Here is a 22,180-nt window from a genome sequence, read left to right as displayed (position 1 = left end):
TCAAGTTTGGGAAGGGTGAAGGATTGGGGGGGTGGAGGGACTCACTTTATCTAAACCACTACTAGCCTCTCAGTAAATATTGGCTTCCATAAGACTCACCTAGATTTCCCACTTCCTCTTCCTTGCTAGTACATGTAGACCATGATATAAGAATGAAAGACAAATATTCCTCAGAGGTCAGGGAGTAACTGAGCCCAGGTGAGCCTACTATGTAGGGCCCTGATGCAGGGAAGCACTTGTGTGTGTGCGTGCTTAAGTCTATCTCTATTCAAGAAAGCAGCACTTACACGTGCCTTTAAACTTTAAGCATGTAACTGAGTCTCATTGACTTCAAAAGGGTTAAAATGTGTGCTTAAAAACTTTACTGAATTGGGGGCTTTACACCCTTGTGTAGTAACAAAAGCCCTGATCCTATACTGAGCTCCATACAGGTTCAAGAGTCCAGCTTCTTGGAGCTCAGTGCCTATTGCTGTGTGGTGTTGGTGATAAGGGAGCAATCAGAGCCTAATTCCCACCATTTAGAGGGCTGTGTGGTGGGGAGGAGTGATCAGTGTCCAGCCCCCACCATTTGCCGGGCATGGAGTGAGTGATCAATCAGCTCAGCTTCTATCCCACTGTAAATCTCAACTTCTACCAACATTTAATTCCGGAAGATGTTAAATTAAAGATTTCACCCCAAAATATATTTGAATGCTCTTAGGAGTGGAGGTGAAGTTTGGAGGGGTGCATATTAGATATATACATACATACATTTGTTGGCAGACCTGATTAATTTCCTATATTGATCAAACAGTACTTTCCTAGCAGGTATATTATCTGAGAAAATAATCACTAAATTAACTCCACGACACCAGTCTCCTAGAAAGATTAATGATACATAATTTACTTTTATGAAAGAAGCAAGCATCCAGTAAATTAGAAAATGCACACCACCAAAGCAAATTGTTAAATATCTCCAGCACTCACCTTATTGAATAGCTGACAAATGGATTTTACATTCAGTCAGTCAGATCAGAACTGTTTTCTTGTTACCCACCCCATTGTGTGATCAAATGTATGTGTATTTCACTGAGTGTGCTATTCACATTTCACACCACACTCATTTCATACACAGTGCACGTATGTGCATAGAGTGCGCTGAATTAAAAGGGATGAGAGCCTTTTTGTGGGACCTTGAAATAAGACTCAATTGTCAATTTTTTTCATTCTACAGAAATAAAAACATGCCCTAGAGTTGTGATTTATGGCACTAATTTTGGAGTTAAATCATGGCTTTGCCACAAGCCCTGAGTAATGAGCCACACATCATTGTGCTGCCCAAAACAGTCTTGACTCAGAGTAAGAATCTGCTTCCCACTTCCCTTCTTCTACCTAACTGGTGTAAGGTTCTGCAGGGATGGGACTAGAACCTCGAATTGCAGGCTGCCAGACAGCTGATGCCACAACACCACTACCTATCATCAGGCTGCATATATTATTGCATAGACTGGGGTGACCAGACAGCAAATGTGAAAAATTGGGATGGGGGGGAGGGGTAATAGGAGCCTATATAAGAAAAAGACCCAAAAATCGGGACTGTCCCTATAAAATCAGGACATCTGGTCACCCTAGCATAGACCCAATGAAGATCAATACTGCAGGACTTACCACCTTGGAAGGCCAGACTGACTGCTTCCCTCAGGAGCAGTGCCAGGAAGAGTCTATGCAACAAGGTGGACCTCTCTGGCAGCTGTGGTAATGGACCTGCCTCTTGGCTTGCTCTCAGACTCTGGCTCTGACCCTTGGTTTGATCTCCTGGCTCCAGTGCCGAACGCTGCTGCTCTGATCACTAGGCCTGATTGCCCAAGCCCCGGTCATGACAACCGGTGCAGATTACTTCCCCTGGTGCATTGGAGGTGATGCCAAAGCTCTGCCCACTTCCCAACCCCTGCCCATCTGAGCAGGAGGGGGGAATAGCAGCCCTGCAGAGGAAGTTTCCCTATCACAGTGCTACCTGTAATATGACCCCTTTCTTCCCTGCATGGGAACATTAGATGTGCAACACACTGGCCTTTACTGAGGGGATTGAATACTGTCTGTTAACCTGGAAGACCCTGTCTGTAGCCTGGGTTATTTGAATGTTCTTTTGCCTTTCTTCTCACTAGACCAGAATTTGTGCTTTTGTTTCTGGAGGTCATTGCTGTGTTACACATGTACTGGTTTAGTATCATGATGGGTGAGAGAACTATCCTTTGTTATGCTCCCTGTGCATAGGACTCCTTATTAGAGCAGGTCAAAAATATTGTTTTTTCTGAGATTATTTTTCCTGGGGTTTTTAATCATCTGAACTCAAATTATCAACGCTTTTTTGCCTTAAAACTTAAAAAAAAATTGTCAGCTCTACTCCCTGCCTTCTGAATGCCAATGATCCTTAGCCCCTAGAACAGTTAAATTTTACTCTTTAAGACCTGTTTGATTAGTCCTGAGTTGGTTGGTTGATACTGTTACACCCCAAGGGGTGACACGAGAGAGAGGGAGAGAGCACGGACTGATAATGGGGTGGCATTGGGCAGTATGGAAATTGAAACTTGAGGCACATTGGCATGGTAGCTGCACAGTCACATGCCCTATACACTTTCCAAAGTGCAAGAGGCAGCAACAGAATGAAATAAGGGCATGCAGGCTCATTTCTCACACATGCTTCCCAAGCAGAGCCACATATACAGAGAAACTGCAGAGGAGACAAGCAGACACTGGAAAGCAATTTTCATTCCATTGAAGGGGACTGTCAGAGCCCACGAGTGCAAAGCTCAAAGTGTGTTTGATGGCACCAGACACACAACAGGTCACACTTTCAGCCACCTTCAAACAGAGCCTTTGAAACTGGGCCTACAACATTTTGCATGCTCAAATGTCAGTGTAGAAAAAACCCCACCTTGGGGGGTATTTGCACAATCATATGCAAATGAAATGCTCACTACAGTGCTCCATTAAGCATGTACTGTATTAACTGCTTTTCACCAGAGATGAAATTGGTATATTCATAATTTGTGTCCTAATTAGTCTTGATGTAGGCAAGTGATCAAGTCACTGGACAGCACATTATCTTGGATTAACATCATCCAAGTTGTCCAGCAATATCTTTATTCTCATATTGTATTTTTAAAACTGCCTACACACCCAATCCATCCCACTGGGACCGGGCAGGACTGGAGATTTAGTATTGTTTACATCTTTATTCTGTGGAGGCTCCCAGATGCCATTCTATGGAAATAGGCACCAGTATAAGAATCTAGGTAGGTAGCACAGTTGCCAACTTTCACTTGGTAAATAAGCACCCCGACTATCACAATAAGCAAAAAAATCAAGCTAACCCCATTTCAAAACAAGGCCAAAACAAGCCAATCCCTAAGAACCCCAACACTCTATGTGACTAGATCCCCCTGGCGTGAAGTCTGGGACTGTAGTGCGCCTACTGTGCACCCCTGACTTTCTCTCCCCCTTGCCCCAGTTGCTGGGAGACGATCAAAAAAAAAAAGAAGAAGCAAAAAGCTACAACAACCAACAAGCTATAAGCCAAACAAGCAACAAGCTACAAGCCAAAAACTAGCCAACAAGCAACTCACAAGCCAATTAAGCCAAAAACAAGCCCAATTTCTGCGTTTTTTTCACAGGTTTGGCATGTCTGATAGGTAGGTTAGAATAGAACAGAACATGACGGTCCAAATTCAATCCTGTACAAATCCATTGATTTCAGTGGGAGCTGTTGACTGCTCCCTGTTATTTAAATCAGGCTATTTATTTAGGGCTGCAACTATGGCTAGAGGGGTCTGACCCTAGGCACCCATGTTTGAGAAGGTTGGTCTAATAGGTTATGCATTGATTGGGTCCTTTCTGGCCCATACCCAAGGAGGTGCTGTACACCCGCCACTCCCTCTTCATGGAGCATTCAGTACCTTCCAGGCTGGTGCCCTTTATATGAAAACACACATTGCGTTAAAACAATTACATACTGGCTTTAATCATTTATTTTCTGTTCATCCACTTTCCTTCCATCTACCTCTGTCCATTACATAATAAAAGGAGTGGAGAGGGCAGCGAGTTACTTGTTGGGTGCATCAGAGAAGAGGTGATTCTTGAGAAGGAATTAGAATGCGTCGAGTCTGTAGCTTGCTGTGTTACACATATAAAATCCCGCATTCCATACAATGGACAGTGGGAGCTGGAGAATTTCTGCATCTTCCAATCTTTGCAAATAATTAAGCTTCGTAATATTGGGTCCTCTGTGATTAATGGACAGTCTCCCTAGAGCTTCTCTGCATTTCAAGTCACAAATGACCTTTACATTTTCCATCTGAAAATGATTTATCTCATTTCATCATTATGGTCTCCTCCCTGCTATTCATACATGGGATCCAGTTATTGCCAATACACGCTATTTCCCTGGAGATGGATTGAATCTGCACACCAAAAATTTGGGTTGAGAGCAACTATTCCATTTTGTTCACCCCACCTTCACCCCACTCACACCTGCTTCACTGCTGTTGCTTTTAAGAGTTCAGGCTTTCTAGCCCTTCCCCAGGCCCCAACTGAACCACGTGGGTGCCATTTGGGCACTTACCAGTAATGATTTTTGGTCATTCCAATACTAGGATGGGATCTGTACCAGTGATCAAGAGGCAAAATTCACTGCATTCTAAGATAACTAAACCAGAGCCATCCAGTCCCTCCTCAGTTCTATCCTCCTCTTTTCTTTTAAACCAAACTCTTGGAGGAGATGTGTGTGAGATTTCATTTTACATTTTTACATCTTTCCCTTCACAGCAAAAGCACAGAAGTATAACAGGGAAGAGTAGGGAACTCATTTAATGTATAATACAAGTCTAAAAGGCCCAGCCTTTTAAAAAAGGTGCTTTCTCAATCAGCTTCCACTCAAATAAACCCCTTTCCATGTAATCTTTCCATTGCAATTACTTCAATGCAAATAAGAGTGCTTTTTAGGATGAGGAACTCAGCCGAGGCAAATAAAGAGATCTTTCTCTGCCTTCAGTGCAGGTTTAATCAATAAAAGCTGGGTATATAATGCAATAAAGATGAGAACATGATTCTTCCCCTACTTCCACCCCCCTATGCTTTGATCAAGCATCTAACACTTTCATATATGTCCAGAGAAACTATTCCTGGGAGACTTTAAACAATGCTGTGTGTGCAGGGGCGGCTCCAGGCACCAGCGCACCAAGCGCGTGCCTGGGTCGGCAAGCCACTGGGGGCAGCCTACTGGTCGCTGTGAGGGCGGCAGTCAGGCTGCCTTCGGCGGCACGCCTGCGGGAGGTCCGCCGGTCCCACGGTTTCGGCAGCAATTCGGCGGCGGGTATGCCGGAGGCGTGGGACCGGCGGACCTCCAGCAGGCATGCTGCCGAAGGCTGCCTGACTGCCATGCTTGGGGCGGCAAAATACATAGAGCCGCCCCTGTGTGTGTGTGTGTGTATACTAGGGCTGTCAAGCAATTAAAAAAATTAATCGCGATTAATCATGCTGTTAAAAAATAATAGACAACCATTTATTTAAATATTTTTGGATGTTTTCTACATTTTCAAATATTCTGATTTTAATTACAACACAGAATACAAAGTGTACAATGCTCACTTTATATTTATTTTTTATTACAAATATTTGCATTGGAAAAAACAAAAGAAATTGTATTTTTCAATTCACCTAAGACAAGTACTGTAGTGCAATCTCTTTATCATGAGAGTTGAATGTACAAATGTAGAATTCTGTGCAAAAAAGTAACTGCATTCAAAAATAAAACAATGTAAAACTTTAGAGCCTAGAAAGTCCACTCAAGCCTACTTCTTGTACAGCCAATCGCTCAGACAAACAAGTTTGTTTACATTTGCAGAAGATAATGCTGCCTGCTTCTTGTTTACAATGTCATCTGAAAATGAGAATGGGTGTTCGTATGGCACTGTTATAGCTGGCTTCACAAGATATTTACGTGCCAGATATGCTAAAGATTCATATGTCCCTTCATGCTTCAACCACCATTCCAGAGGACATGCATCCATGCTGATGACACGTTCTGCTAGACAATGAGCCAAAGCAGTGCAGACTGACATGTTCATTTTCATCATCTGAGTCAGATGCCACCAGCGGAAGACTGATTTTCCTTTTTGGCGGGTTGGGTTCTGTAGTTTCCACATCAGAGTGTTGCGCTTTTAAGACTTCTGAAAGCATGTTTCACATTTTGTCCCTCTCAGATTTTGGAAGGCACTTCAGATTCTTAAACCTTGGGTCGAGTGCTGAAGCTTTCTTTAGAAATTTCAAATTGGTATCTTCTTTGCGTTTTGTCAAATCTGCAGTGAAAGTGTTCTTAAAATGAACAACATGTGCTGGGTCATCATCCGAGACTGCTATAACATGAAATATATGGCAGAATGCGGGTAAAACAGCAAGAAACATACAATTCACCCCCAAAGGAGTTCAATCATAAATTTAATTAATGCATTATTTTTTTAATGAGCTTCGTCAGCATGGAAGCAAGTCCTCTGGAATGGTGGCAAAAGCATGAAGAGGCATACGAATGTTTAGTATATCTGGCATGTAAATACCTTTCAATGCCAGCTACAAAAGTGCCATGCGAAAGCCTTTTCACACTTTCAGGTGACATTGTAAATAAGAAGGGAACAGCATTATATCCCATAAATGTAAACAAACTTATTTCTCTTAGCGATTGGCTGAACAAGAAGGACTGAGTGGACTTGTAGGCTCTAAAGTTTTACATTGTTTAGATTTTTTGTTACATAACTGCATTCAAAAACAACATTTGTAAATTGCACTTTCAGGACAAAGATTGCATCACTGAGAGTATGTCTATGCTGCAAAAAACTCAGGTTAGCTAATTCACATTAACTTGGGTTAAAATAGCAGTGAAGACATGGCAACTTGGCTGTTAACTCAGGTTAGCAGCTCAAATAAAATCCTATAGTGGAACCAGGGGTTGAATTTGAGCCGCTAACCCGAGTTCAGAGCCATATTTCTGCATCATCACTGCTATTAAAACCTGAATTAGCTAACAGAGTTTCACTAAGCTGAGTTAAGAACACACCTTTTATTGCAATGTAGACATACGTTGAGAATGTGCCATACCTGGCCATACCTCAACTGTTCCTTTTCTGTAAAGGCTTGCTTTTTTACGTCTTCTCCCACCATCTCCCCAGAAGTTGCTATGTCACTCTTTGTACCTCCTACTACCAGTGAAGATGTTGTTGCTCTCTGCAGCCCCAGCTCTGAATATGGCCCTCTATCTTTAAGTTGCAAAATGAATCTCTACTTGGAAAAAAAGTAACCCATCCTCACCAAAAAAAATTTAAATGTCAATGAGTATGAGCAAAACATAGGTCCCAAGAATCAAGTTAATGATCAGGAAATTGTGCATACCAAACCTGTGCTTGCATACGTAAAATGGGCTTCTGCACACATACCAGTGGATATTTGCATGCCCATCTGCATGGGCGGTTGCCCACTTTATGTTTGCATGTGCACCTTTCATACAGGAAATTCCCAGCGCCTCTGTGCACATTTTCTAGGGTTGTGATGCAGGTGCCTTATCCTCCACCACTTGTTAGGGTAGAAAGACTGAGCCACAGAGTACTCAGGTTTGGAAATATTGTCCAATAGAAACCGCATACAGGAACAAATTAAGAAAAGGTAATGAAACCTCAAAGAAAATTGCATATTACTTAAGATCCAGGATCAATTTCCTAAAGGAGAAAATACTGGGATAGCATTCAGGAATGCACCAGAATATGGGGGGGCGGGGGGAGGGCAAGGGCAAGGGAGGAAGTACAAAACTTAAGATGCTTAAGTTGGGCTGGGACAGAGCAGGATAAACAGCGGTCCTTTGAGCAGAATTGCTTTGCTTAAACTCTGCAGTTCTCCCCGCTCCCTCCAGTCTAATCTATCCTGTAAACATTGGTCAGGCAGGAAGGACAAAGAGATTGCACTTGTAAGAGGGAAAAAACAGGCAGAAGATGGGTGATTAGAGATAGCTACAAGATAAAAAAATCAAAAGGAATAAAAAACAGAGGGCAGCTCCTGAAATATATAACCCAATGGGAGTTTAGAATTTCAGCAGTATCTTAGTGAAGGACATGCTGGAGCATTGGACGGATGCAAGAAAGAAAAAGAAATCTTTATAACATTATCTCCATTATACAGCTGGGGAAAGTGAGGCAAAGAGTGGGGAAGAGACTTGCTAAAGGTCATACAAGGAAGCTTGTGCAGAAACAGGAAACTTCCATGTCTGAGGTTTAACCACAAGGTCAACCTCCTTCCCTGGTCATCCTTTCTGTCTGAAACTTCACCTCCCTGCCACCATATTAATTGGCTATCCACAGCAGATCAAACATAATGATTGTCATTTCCAGGTGGCTAAGCTGCTCCATCATTAGGGAAAAATCTACTTAAAGAGAGGAGTCTTACAAAAGCCCTTAACAGTGGCCAGAGTCAGGCCTGACAATATTTAAAATTGTACCCGACATATTTCAGACATGACTTATGATCATGATAGCCAATGGGTCGCCTTTCTAAAGAATACAGTGGGGGTATTGAATTCCAGGCCAGCAAAACTCCTGTGAAGTTCCATGCAGCATGGCTCTATCATCACTGGAGGAAATAACAGGCTGCAGACCCTCCTGACAGCCATGGTGAGGTACTCAGTGAAATGCTGCCACCTCTGGGGTGAAGTAAGGCAACATTGCACACAGGTTCAGGACAGAAAATGAAGAACATTTCCCCATACGGGGGGACTCAGACAGGCAGAATGGAATTTGCTATTTGGAATCTAGCCAGGACTCCGGAGCTAACATCCTTCCTCCAAGCAAGGAATCTCTTATAACCATGGTAAGGACGAAAATGCACACATGTGAAATACCGTCCTTGATGAGGGCCAGCACTTACTGGGATAATCGAAGCCCTTGGTTGGTACTTGAAACCACTCCTAGCATCTTCACTAACAAGGGAGCTTTTTGTCAGCAGTCCTGGATTCAATTGGCTTTGCGTCACACAGCCAAGAGAGAGCTGGTGTGGTGAAGATTCCCCTTTGTTCAAAACAGAGGTGGTGGATTTTGAGGAGGAAGATGACAGAAAGACAGGAGCAGGTTGCCAAAAGTATTCCTCTGTCTTTTTCCCCCGTGAGAATACAGAATGGCCTTTCACACAAGGTAATGAGAATTAAAATGGAAACAGCTCTGAGGAATAGTCATTGGATCCGTTCCTGGTGTTTCCTGATCATACCAACTGAGTCCCGTTAAATTGAAACACTTTTTTTCTGAAGCTGAAAATAAATGAAGCAAGGCAAGAAATATTAGTCCATAAAGGTCAGCTTTGCTTCTTAAGGTTTTCCTACACGGAAATTTTCACAAGCATAGCTACACTGATGAAGTTGGAGCAGTGCAAATCCCTCGTGTAGACCTGCGCCAGGGCAGGCTCCAGGCACCAGCTAAGGAAGCAGGTGCTTGGGGCGGCCAAAACAAAGGGGCGGCACTCCGTCCGCTATTGGGACAGCACCTCCAGGTCTTTGGCGGAAATTCGGCAGCAGGTCCCTCAGTCCCTCTCTTCCTCTTTGAGCTGCCACCAAAGTGCCACCGAAGAGGAAGAGAGGGAGTGAAGGACCCGCCACTGAACTGCTGCCAAAGAATGGAGCGGTGCAATTGAGCTGCCGCCAAAGTGCCGCCGATCGGCGCTTTTTTTTTTCCCCCTTCGCCGCTTGGGCGGCAGAAAACCTGGAGCCAGCCCTGATCTGCGCATCGGCGTATGATGTGGCATACACAGATGCATGAAGTGGCATGCACTGGTGTAACTTTGCCCTGTTTCAAACTGCAGCTACGTTGTTGTAGTTATACCAGTGGAAAAAAACCTCAGTATAAGCAAACTATTGGACTTAAAGGTGACCTGCAAATACTGTGACAATATATGCTCCCCTGTAGTATGATAGCCCAAATAGCTTACAGGGAAGGAACTCGCTCCAATTCTGGAATAGTTTTTTGGTCTTTTGTTTCAGTTTAGCAGGTCGCTTTTGTCTATATTTTTTTCTGAGCACTAAGGATTTTGCAAAGTCATCACTCCATCTTGAGATCTAGACACACCCTACAGTCGCGAATCTAGAAAGAGAGTCATGGCATGGAGGGATTAAGGGCCAGGCTTTGCCTCCCTTCCACCCAGTGAGCATTACCTTACTTCACCAGCAGTTCCTGAAGCAAGGCACTACTCAGCGGGCGTAAGAGTGTCAAAATTTGGACCTCTGTGGTTTTTCCCCAAGGTGACCAGGGGAAGCAGAATTGGAACTAGAACCCACGTTTCTCAACTTCGTTCTTAGTCACAAGATCACCCTCCCTATCCTGCATTTAGAGTCAGAAAATCCTGTTGTCACCCAAAATGTTTGGATTCTGAATCAACGACCTACCCATATAGCCACAGCTGTAAAAAATACCCTTTCCCACCTACTGCTGGCAAGAAAATAGTTCCCACACCTGTCAGATTCAAGCTGAGCCACAATGACCCACATACCCGTTGCCTCCAAGGACAACGCTATTGATTCATGGCCTTGGAGAGGCCAACGTTCTCTGTTTGCCAATGGGTGCCACTTGTTAGTGTCCTTCTAGCAGGATCCCCCTGCTCTCAACTCTGCCTGGCTGCTCCTCTATGCCAGCAATATTGTCCACCACTGTCACACAGCCCTGGTAAACCTCCCTCTTCTGGACAATCGCCAGGCTACTGGGTTTGTGTCCCACCACACTAGGCCTGTGTGGTCTTTAGATTCCCTTGTTGGGAGTTGGCAGGTGCATTGCCCCTTTCTTTAGCCTGTGGGACACATTTTCTTGGCACTGGCTCTCTGGTATCCCCTTCACAGAAACGGAATTCTATGGCCCAGCTGCTCTAGGCCCCAAGGACCAGTGCTGAACCCCTCCCCATCCAAACTCTCCAGTAGCATAAGCACACCCTTTCCCAGAGCTCCAACTTTGTGAGCACTCTGGGTTTACAGCTCACCTCTTCAGGGACAAACATACACACAGTCTTTGTAAGGGTTCCAAAAACCAATCACTCTTTATTTTAGCTAGCACAAGATATTTACAGATCTAGAAAAAACACTACACAGAGACCATTTCTCTGTCTCAGTTTCCTCACCACTCTGGAGTATTATCTGGGCTTAGTTCAGAGTCCTCAAAGGAGCCCAGGATCCTCCCTCCTGCACATTGCTGCTCCCCCAAATCACAGAGTCTCTCTCTCTTGTGCAGCCAGTTTCCTTCTCCCCCAGCTGGTCCTACAGTTAAAAAGAACCTCCGTCTTCTATCAAAGAATGCCCTTCTTTCCCTCTCTCAAACCCAACCTTCTGTCTGAGAGACCCCCTCAGAGATCCCTTAAAACCCAGCGTTAACATCTAGTTTCTCCCTTCTGTTTGGGAATTTTCGACTCTCTAGACCCCAGACCCTTCAGACAAATTTGATCAAACTGCTTTCCCATTGCCCCATTGCTTCCACTTGAATGGGCGCCATCAGTTTAATGACCTTCCATTGTTCCCGGTCTGGGAGATACAGTGACACAGCCTGGACAGCAAATGGTGGACTTGCATACACTTAGGCTACATCTATACTTGTGAATGTGTACATGTAGTTGTCTGTTTACTGCTATGTACCCCACATGTACCCCATAACTGTGATGAGTGTCCACACATACTGTTTCGGGCACAGGCACATGCTGTATACATACAAGACACTAATGGAATCAGTGTAGGGACTGTGGCATGGGCAGTGACGCCTAGTGGTCGGAGCCAGGGTCAGAAGCCAGGAATCAAAATCTAGAGTCAGAACCAGTATCACAACAAAGGTCGAGGCCAGATTTGGGGTTAGAAGTCATGCTAATGGTTGAGCCAGAAAGAGTCAAGTGTCATTCTGAGGGTCAAGACAGGAGTCAAAGTCAGACAGTTGTGTCAAGCTGCAGTCAGGAATCCGGGAACAGTACCAGGGTCAAGCTGAAGTCAGAGTCAGATAGCAGTACCAAAGGTCAAAGTGGAGTCAGGAAACAATGCCAGGATCAGTCAGGATCCAGTACTGGTCAAGAGTTAACTCACTTGCTCAAACAACTTCCTGTGCCTCCTTCTGGCTTACGTAGTGCATCTCGACCAATTATAGAATTATATAAATGTAGAGCTGGAAGAGACCTAGAAAGTCATCACACCCAGTCCCCGACACTGAGACAGGCCCAAGTAAACCTAGATCATCCCTGACAGGTGTTTGTCCAACCTGTTTGTAAGAACATCCAATGACAGGGATTCCACATCCTCCCTCAGAAGTAGGGCTGTTGATAAATTGCAATTAACTCACGTGATTAACTCAAAAAAATGAATCACGATTAATCGCACTTAAACAATAGAACACCAATTGAAATTTATTACAATTTTAGATGTTTTTCTACATTTTCAAATATATCGATTTCAATTAAAACACAGAATACAAAGTGTACAGTGCTCACTTTATATTATTTTTATTACAAATATTTCCACTGTAAAATGATAAACAAAAGAAATAATATTTTTCAATTCACCTCATACAAGTACTGTAGTGCAAACTATTTATCCTGAAAGTGCAACTTACAAATGTAGATTTTTTTGTTACATAACTGCACTCAAAAACAAAACAATATAAAACTTTAGAGCCTACAAGTCTACTCAGTCCAACTTCTTGTTCAGCCAATCGCTAAGAGAAACAAGTTTGTTTACATTTATAATGCTGCCCACTTCTTAATTACAATGTCACCTGAAAGTGAGAGCAGGCATTCACATGGCACTGTTGTAGCTGGCGTCACAAGATATTTACGTGCCAGATGCACTAAAGATTCATATGCCTCTTCATGCTTCGGCCATCATTCCAGAGGACATGCGTCCATGCTGAGGACGCTCGTTAAAATAATAATGCATTACTTAAATTTGTAACTGAACTCCTTGAGGGAGATTTGTATGTCTCCGGCTCTATTTTACCCGCATTCTGCCATATATTTCATGTTATAGCAGTCTTGGATGATGACCCAGCACATGATGTTCATTTTAAGAACACGTTCACTGCAAATTTGACAAAATGCAAAGAAGATACCAATGTAAAATTTCTAAAGATAGCTACAGCACTTGACCCAAGGTTTAAGAATCTGAGGTGCCTTCCAAATTCTGAGAGGGATGAGGTGTGGAACATACTTTCAGAAGTCTTAAAAGAGCAACACTCTCATGCGGAAACTACAGAACCCAAACCACCAAAAAAGAAAATCAACCTTCTACTGGTGGCATCTGACTAAGACGATGAAAATGAACATGCATCGGTCCGCACTGCTTTGGATTGTTATCGAGCAGAACCCGCCATCAGCATGGACGCATGTCCTCTGCAATGGTGGTTGAAGCATCAAGGGACATATGACTCTATAGCGTATGTAGCATGTAAATAGCTTGCGACGCCAGCTACAATAGTGCCATGCAAACACCTGTTCTCACTTTCAGGTGACATTGTGAACAAGAAGCAGGCAGCATTATCTTCTGCAAATGTAAACAAACTTGTTTGTCTGAGTGATTGGCTGAACAAGTAGTAGGACTAATTGGACTTGTAGGCTCTAAAGTTTTACATTGTTTTATTTTTGAATGCATGGTTTTTTGGTACATAATTCTACATTTGTAAGTTCAGCTTTCATGAGAGAGAGATTGCACTACAGTACTTGTATTAAGTGAATTGAAAAATACTATTTCTTTTGTTTTTTACAGTGCAAATATTTTTAATAAAAAATAAATATAAAGTGAGCATTGTACACTTTGTATTCTGTGTTGTAATTGAAATCAATATATTTGAAAATGTAGTAAACATCCAAAAATATTTAAATAAATGGTATTCTATTATTGTTTAACAGTGCAATTAATTTTTTTAATCGGGGGAATTAATTGTGATTAATTTTTTTATTCGCTTGTCAGCCCTACTTAGAAGCCTATTCCAGAGTTTCACTACCCTTTATAGTTAGAAAGACTTTCCAAAAATCTAACCTAAATCCCCCTTGCTGCAGATTAAACCCATTACTTCTTGTCCTACCTTCAGTGGACATGGAGAACAATTGATCACAACCCCTTTATAACATCCCTTAACATATTAAAAAATAAATAAGTCTTCATTCCTCAAGATGAAACATGCCCAGTTTTTTTAACCTTTCCTCAAAGGTCAGGTTTTCTAGTCCTTTTATCGTTTTGTTGCTCTCCTTCAGACTCTCTCCAATTTGTCCACATCTTTTCTAAAGTGTGATGCCCAGATTTTGGACGGAGTGCTCAAGCTAAGACCTTACCAAAGCCAAGTACAGTGGGAAGTTACTTCTGTGGCTTATATAAATCACTTCTGTTAATACAACCCAGAATGATATTAGCCTTTTTTGCACTGCAACACATTATTGACATATTCAATTTGTGATCGGCTATCACCCTAGATCCTTTTCAGCAGTACTACCACCTAGCCCATGAGTCCCCATTTTATAGATGTGCATTTTGATTTTGCTGTCCTAGGTGAAGTACTTTGCACTTATCTTTATTGAATTTTATCTTGTTGAACTCAGGCTAATTTTCCAATTTGTCAAGGTCGTTTTGAATTCCAATCCTGCCCTCCAAAGTGCTTGCAACCCCTACGAACTTGGTGTCATCCGCAAATTTTATGAGCATACTCTTCTCTCCCATTATCCAAGTCATTAATGAAAATACTGAATGGCATAGGACCCAGGACTGACCTCTGCAGAACCCCACTAGATAGGCCCTCCCAGTTTGACTTTCAGTGCGGTCTTTCAATCAATTGTGCACCCTTTTTATAGTAATCTGTAGTAAAATGCCTGTGTGTGGACCACTGCTCCTGATCCAGGAGAGATAGCATCATATGGTGGGATCACATAATTTTGGAAACATGGGACGATGACCAGGGTCTTCAGAACTTCTGAATGAGGAAGCAGACCTTCCTGGAGCTGTGCGAGGCGCTTGCACCAACCCTCCAGCACCAGCCCACTTGTTTTTGGATCCCCTCTGGTGCAGAAGCAGGTGGTTGTTGCCCTTTGAAAGGTGGCAACACCTGACAGCTACCAGTAGGGTGACCAGGTGTCCCAATTTTATAGGGACAGTCCCGATATTCTGGGCTTTTTCTTATATAGGTGCCTATTACCCCCCACCCCCTGCCCCGATTTTTCACACTTTCTATCTGGTCACCCTAGCTACCAGTGAGTTGCAAACCAGTTCGGGGTTGGAAAGTCCACTGTCAGTGAGAACACACCCCTTTCCCCACCCACACTGCACTGTAGCATGGATATGGGACCATGCCACAGCAGAGGTGTGTACACACCTGCATTCCTCATGCATGCTAGGTTCATAAGTTGTACACTCCCCAAATCATCAAAGCCACTACTGACAATATCTCAAGAGGATGTGGGATCAAGGGGTTGATAGAGCTAGTTCTGTAGGGAATTCAGGTCACCACCATACAGTGGGGAAAGCAAAGCTGAGGGCACCCCATTAGCATTTTATGGGATTTTGGTGCCCGGGGAAAAGAGGGCCTGATAGTGCTCATTTATGCCCAACGTAGGGCGGTCAGCTACTGTATAAGTTTACACACACACACACAAAAGACTCCCTCCCCCCATCTCATACACACACACACACAGGTGTGTCACTGCATGTCAGTCCTGAAGCACAGACCCTCTGCTCTTCTAGTCTTGAGTTATCACCTCATTCTGCTGATGTACATCAGGCCTGGACTGCAGTGTTCACGCGCACACATGCACCCAGCCTGGGTATTTCCTACATCGAAATGGATAATTGTACCAAATTGTTGCAACCTGCATTAAACTTATTGATGTGAATACACATATTCATGGGATTTGAAACTATCTAGAGGAATTAGGCACATAAGCCCCATTGATTTTCAGTGGGATTTGTGACTTGTGCTCTGAATTCCCTTAGGTGCTTTTGAAAATTCCACCCTAGGAACAGATCACCAAATGCATATTCATTTTTTAGGTCCCAGTTCTCCAGGGGTGTATACCCTCTAGATTCCCACTTCTCCCCTATCCAGAGCACCATTTTTATTAGCTGTGGATGCAAGACAGCAGAAAGCCAACTCCGTGTGAAAGGGACAGTGAGAAATCTTACCTGTAAGATGAATTATACTGTAACTGAGTTACTGTGCTGGCTGAATGTGTATATATGGCAGTTTATGTCATCAAAAAGTTACTCCTAACTAGAATGAGTCTCTCTGTTAGTAGATACAGTGGACAACTGGTAGGGTATGTCTACAAAAGAGTTTTTACCTCAAGTTAATTAATTGCTAGTTAACTTGAGGTAGTTAGCATGTGTGTAAACATGTTTGTTCCACATCAAAATGTTTGTTCCAGATCAAACTTTGATTTTTGGCAATCAATTAATTCAGGATAAAAACCTCTGCTGTATACAAGTCCTTTGAGTGACTTAATTTTTCATTGTCCCTCCCCAATTTCCAGATGTGCTGGTAATCTTTTCTCACTCTTCAGTGTCATGAATACTGATCCTGTGCCTCAAACAGCTCACTCTCAGCCACTTCTTCCTATGATGCTTTTTCTTCTTTCTCCTCTCCATGCTTTGTTCACCAGGTTCTTTCTGATATTATCCAGTCTATTAAGAAATCCACCTCCTCCTTTCACTCAGCTCCTCATATTACCACCATTGCCAATGTACCTTCCTGCACCTTCTAAAGTCTATCATTCTCCATGCCCTTCTTAAAAGACACTTGCTTCACGCTGATACACCAACTATTGCTTCATCTCTAACCTTCACTTTCTCAGCAAATGCTTGAAAAAGCAGCCTCTTCATCTTTTCAAAATAAAATAATCCAGGACTGACCCCAGTCCAGGTTTCAGTTTGTCTGTAACACAGCAACAATTGTTTTGCATGTACTTAGCCTCCTTCTTTCTGCTGTTGGTTCCTTCACCTCCCTCCTTCTCTTTGATCTCAGATTAGCCTTCACCATGATGGACAACTCCATTCTCCTAAACCACCTCTATAGCTAGGCAGTCATCTCTGGTTCCCTCCAGAGTCACTTCTCTCTCTTTCTCTGTTTATCTCCACACACACACACCCCACATAACCTCCCATCCCTGGTTCTTCTTTTGCATAAAGTCCCCACAATCTTTATGATGTTCCTGAAGGGTTTATTCTTAGACAGCTGGTCTTTTTCTTGGTCATTTTACCTCTGTCTTTATCTTTAACTAAACACTTTTACACTGACAGGCCTTAACTCTCCATATATATTTCATTACTTTCCCCTTTCTATTCTTTCCACCTAACCTGAGACTTCATCTTAGCTTCCTTCAGCAAATTGTCTCAAAGACACAAGTGTGTCTCTTGGATAAGAGAAGCATCCTCAAACACAACTCTGTTTCCCTCCACGACTTAGATCAGCCTTGATTCTGAACTCTTCTCCTGCTGCCAGGAATCTGCCACAACTCAACAATGACACATTATGTGTGTATGTCACTGCTCTGAATCCACTTCTGCTGAAATTCTCATATACCATGTTCATGTCTTCTCACGTTAACTACTGCATCCCCTTCTCATTGGCTTTCACAAATCCCAGATCTCCATATAGTCAGAAGGCTACTGCCCACCGTCTCCCAAATTCCCATCCTCAGAAATTTTCATTTATTCCATGCTGATTTCAGGGTCCAGTCCAATATTGCTTTCCTTGTTGTGGATACTTTTGTGGATTTGCTCCAGCCAGCTTTGTGGATCTCACCTTTCTCTCCTCCCCTCTAACACTGGCCTCCTTTTGCCCCTTCACACCCTCTCATCAATGCTGGTGCAAGAGCTTTCTCCTCTACAGCTACTTTCTGTATTTTTCTGCCCCATCTATGCTCCATCTCATTTCAAATCTCACCTGCAATGTCTTTGATCTTCCTTGCTTATACTTCTGAATTTCTCACTCCCTCTCGTGTTATTTATTTCTTAACTTTGTGAAGCAGTTTGGTTTACAATTTGCATGACAGATGCAACCCACATAGGTCGATTCTATTCCTTTTCAGCAGGCCTACACTCTTATTAGAATTGCAACTGCCACATTGAAATCCATTGGCACAGTCTGGAATTTTCACTCTACTTCACTATGAACAGAGTTTCACTACAGTCTATACAAGTTCCACTGCACATGTGCATTCTAGCAAACACACAGCGCACAAATAGGTATTTTTAATTTTCAGGGGAGCTTCCAGCAGGGCTCTGGCTTTTGGCAAGTGAAGGATTTCAGCCAGTACATCTTATTACATGGGTGGTCGAGTTATTGAACTCTATTGACAAAGGGCTGGATTTTCCAGCAAGACAGAGCTTCATTAAAATTCTGCAGAGACTGAAAATTCAATAATCTCTCTCACAAAGCACTGTATGAGTAGGGCTGATTAGGCAATTTCTCTCTCATTCCACTTCTTTTGCTAAAAGCGTTGTTACTTCTTGTTGGTACAAAAAGACAATCATTAAATGCGCATTCGCTATAGTTGATTAAGCGGAAAGTTTTAAAGGTGCACTGGCTCCTTTCTCAAGGCCTAATTGAAGCCTTAAAAAATACCCACAACACAACAACACTATTATTCTAGGTTGAATTTTTTAAAATGTGGATCTGACACATCCATTCTGGGTTTTTTTCCTTCTTTTCCTCCAAACATTTCTACCCTGATGGCAGTTCTTCCACAGGCAGCCAGTGCTGGCCTGTTGCTGGAGATCATGTACAATACATACTCTCTGTGTATAGTAGGCCCCCTTCCCTTGTAAATCCCACCTCACCTTCTACCAGTTGGCTTTAAAGAAAAAGAGGGAGGAGGAATAGCTCAGTGGTTTGAGCATTGGTCTGCTAAACCTAGGGTTGTGAGCTCAATCCTTGAGGGGGCCATTTAGGGATCTGGGGCAAAAATCTGGCTAGGAATTGGTCTTGCTTTGAGCATGGGGTTGGACTAGATGACCTCCTGAGGTCTCTTCCAACCCTGATATTCTATGATACCTATATAACCAGGTGATGTCCCATTGTTAGCATGTTGTTCCTGTAGTAGAAAAAGAAATGGACCAAAGTCCTTATAGTGGTTTTATTCAGTCCTTACTCAGACAAAATTCCCCATTAACTTCAGTAGAAGTTTTGCCTAAGTAAGGACTGAGTAAACATTGAGCAAAGACTTCAGGATTTGGTCCTATAGCTGAATGGACCCAGTAAAATCCTGCACTGAAACATCAATGCAGGACCTAGCTATTCCACAAAGGCCTCCCATCCTGACCACTTTAACATGGTACATGCTTCCTAAGGGACCCTGACTGATATTTATTAACTGAAAAGACTCTTTTCAGTTAGGGGAATTCCAGAAAGAAAAGGGACAAGGAAAAGGAACTGGCAAGTCAAACAGATTCCAAAGGAGGGGTCTGAGGCACCATCAGAGAGGTTAGGCAAGAACACCTGTATGGGACCTAAAAACAAAGGCATGTATGAAAGGGGGGGGGGACAGAAGGTTACAAGATGGGTAGTGGGAGCACTGCTTGGAACAGTCCTGCAAAGACAACAAGAGTCAGCCTGGATGAGTCACGTGATCTTTTCTGAATCTAATATCTGGTCAACATACTGTATCAACCTTCAAACTAAACTTTGTCTGACACAAAAGTGAACACCAGATAGATAGTTCTATGACAAAATGATGATGCTTGAAGGAGCTGGGAATTCTACAGAGACTGCTGCCTTCAGTATGCATGTGGCTTCCACCAGTCTGGAGAACCAAGTCTTGAGGAAGCATCTCCTGTACTCTAGTGTCTGACTGTCCAAGACCTGCTTAGGCAGCTGTACTCCACTGGCTATTGAAAAGAGCACTTTGCACTGCAAAGCAATATTCAGCTTGACATAGATGAGCACAATGAATTCTTAGATTTGTTTATTTCATTTTTTGCTGCTGTTTCTCCAAAAGGTATCTTTGCAGAGGAAACTGCTGACAGTATGCAATGCCCACCACTAGAGGGCAGGAGAAGCTAACATTTTCATGGGCGAAGGTTAAGCAAAGGAGAAGCAGCAGCTTGATGGGCGCTATTGTTGGTTCCTGCTTTTCTTCATCCTCCTTGAAACAACAGTTGTGGCAAGGCTGTTTTGTAAAGGAGAGTTTCTGCTCTCCAGTTTAAATTAAACACATCTAGGTAAAAACATGTGTGTCAGCAGAGTCTGTAGTCTGCACAAGGAGCTGATACACTGAGTAAGAAAGGGCCATTTTCGCATAGTCACTTTTCTTACTATAATACTATAACTGCACTTTGAATTAAACACTAGTAGCTGCTGGATCCCAAAGACAAACCAGGAATTTCCCTACCCTCACCCCGCTTCTCTACCCTTGACAAAGGCAAAGGATAGTCATCCAGCCTTGAGATCAGGGCCTGACAGAGGTTCAGTGAGGAATGCAAACCTAGCCCTGGAGAGGTAGGGAGTAGTGCTGCTGATTAACTAAAATAAAATGCTACTTCACTGCAACAAGTGAAAACGCACTGAGGTGGAGAGGAAGCTTGAGTGGGCCAGATCCTCAGCTAGCATAAATCAGCGTTGCTCCATTGACTTCAATACAGTGACACCAGCTGAGGATCTGAGCCAGATTCTTTTGAGAAATAAATGCTGAGAATAAGAAATCTGGTTTGTGTGTTCAACATAAACAAAATATAGTCCTTTGCTTCAACAACCACCTCATAAGGATGTTTTGGATCATTACTCTTGAATATTCTAGTCTCACTTTTGAAAATCAGAGTAGGTGCTTCATACTGAATGATAATAGCTAATAACTTAACGTGTTTCAGCTTCAAAGCATTTCAGAAACACTAACCAATTTAGCCTCACAACACCACTGTGAGGTAGGGAAGTATCATCATGTCCATTTTAAAGAGGAGGCAACTGAGGCACAAGTGACTTGGCCAAGGCCACAAAGGCAGTCAGCGAGTATGTCTACACTGCATTTTAAAGCGAGACTCAGAACCTGAGTCTGCAGACTCGGGCTCACACTATGGTGCTAAAAACGGAAGTGTACATGATGTGGCTTGGGCTGGAGCTCAAGCTCTGAAACCCAGCCACCACCACAAGCTTCAGAGCTCAAGCCCAAATGTCTACATAGCTGTTTAGTGCCGGAGCATGAGCCCCGCTGGCCTCAGTCTGTAGACTGGGCTCTGAGATTTGCTGCTGCGGGTTTTCAAATGCAGTGTGGACATACCCAATGTCAGCCAGGAAGAACTCAAGAATTCCTGGCTCCCTCTCCTCAGCTCAGATCCTTCCTTTCTCTCTGACTAGTCCCATTTGCTGCACCAACCCTCTTCCTGTGTACAGACAACTAATCAAATGACTTCAACTCAGCATGCTGACTCCTCCCACAACGCCATCCAGATGGAGAAGTAAAAAAACCAGGCATATTTTAAGATACTGATGGAGAGGTGCCCTGAATCCCACTTGGCCATGGGGGCTAAGCCGGTCAGCCCTAGTCCAAAAAGCAGGCTGCGCTGGCTAGGGAGGAGGCACGTTTAGGTTGCTTGAAAGGTGCTCTGACTCTGAGAATCCCCCAAGCAGCTTCTGCTGGAAGAGCTCTTATGGAGTCCTAGCTGTCACTTTCAGCCTCCCTTTACCAGGGAAACTAATCAGGAGCACTGCAAGGTAACAGCTAAACAAGAATCCACTCAGGGATACAGGGAGATACAGTTTGTACATATACACACACACACACACTACACACACCATGGCAGCGGGAGTGAATTTTAGTCCTATAATTCCATAATTTCCAGCCAAAACTTTGCATCCATAACAATAATACAGGCCTGGGTTTTATGCTTCTCCGAGTTTCTGTTTTCGGCCTTCAGGTCCTTTCTATCATCTTATTTCAACCTTTAACTCTAGGCACAACCTTTACAATGCTACAATGCAATGCTACTCACCTTGTCAACTCTTCCGTGATTTTCCCCTGCCCACTCTTTCTGCCTTCCTTGGTCACGTTAACAGCTGGCTTTGTCTCAGCTCCTTCAGCTAAATGTCTCAGAAACCAAACTGTCTCTTATGGACAAGAAGAGCTTCCTCAAATCCACCCCATCTCTTCTCTCTCGCCCTCTATTTTCCTCCACATTTTCCTTAATCTT

The sequence above is a fragment of the Emys orbicularis genome, chromosome 4, assembly GCF_028017835.1.
Source record: "Emys orbicularis isolate rEmyOrb1 chromosome 4, rEmyOrb1.hap1, whole genome shotgun sequence".
In the NCBI taxonomy this organism is placed as follows: domain Eukaryota; kingdom Metazoa; phylum Chordata; order Testudines; family Emydidae; genus Emys; species Emys orbicularis.
This window is presented reverse-complemented; position numbering follows the sequence as displayed.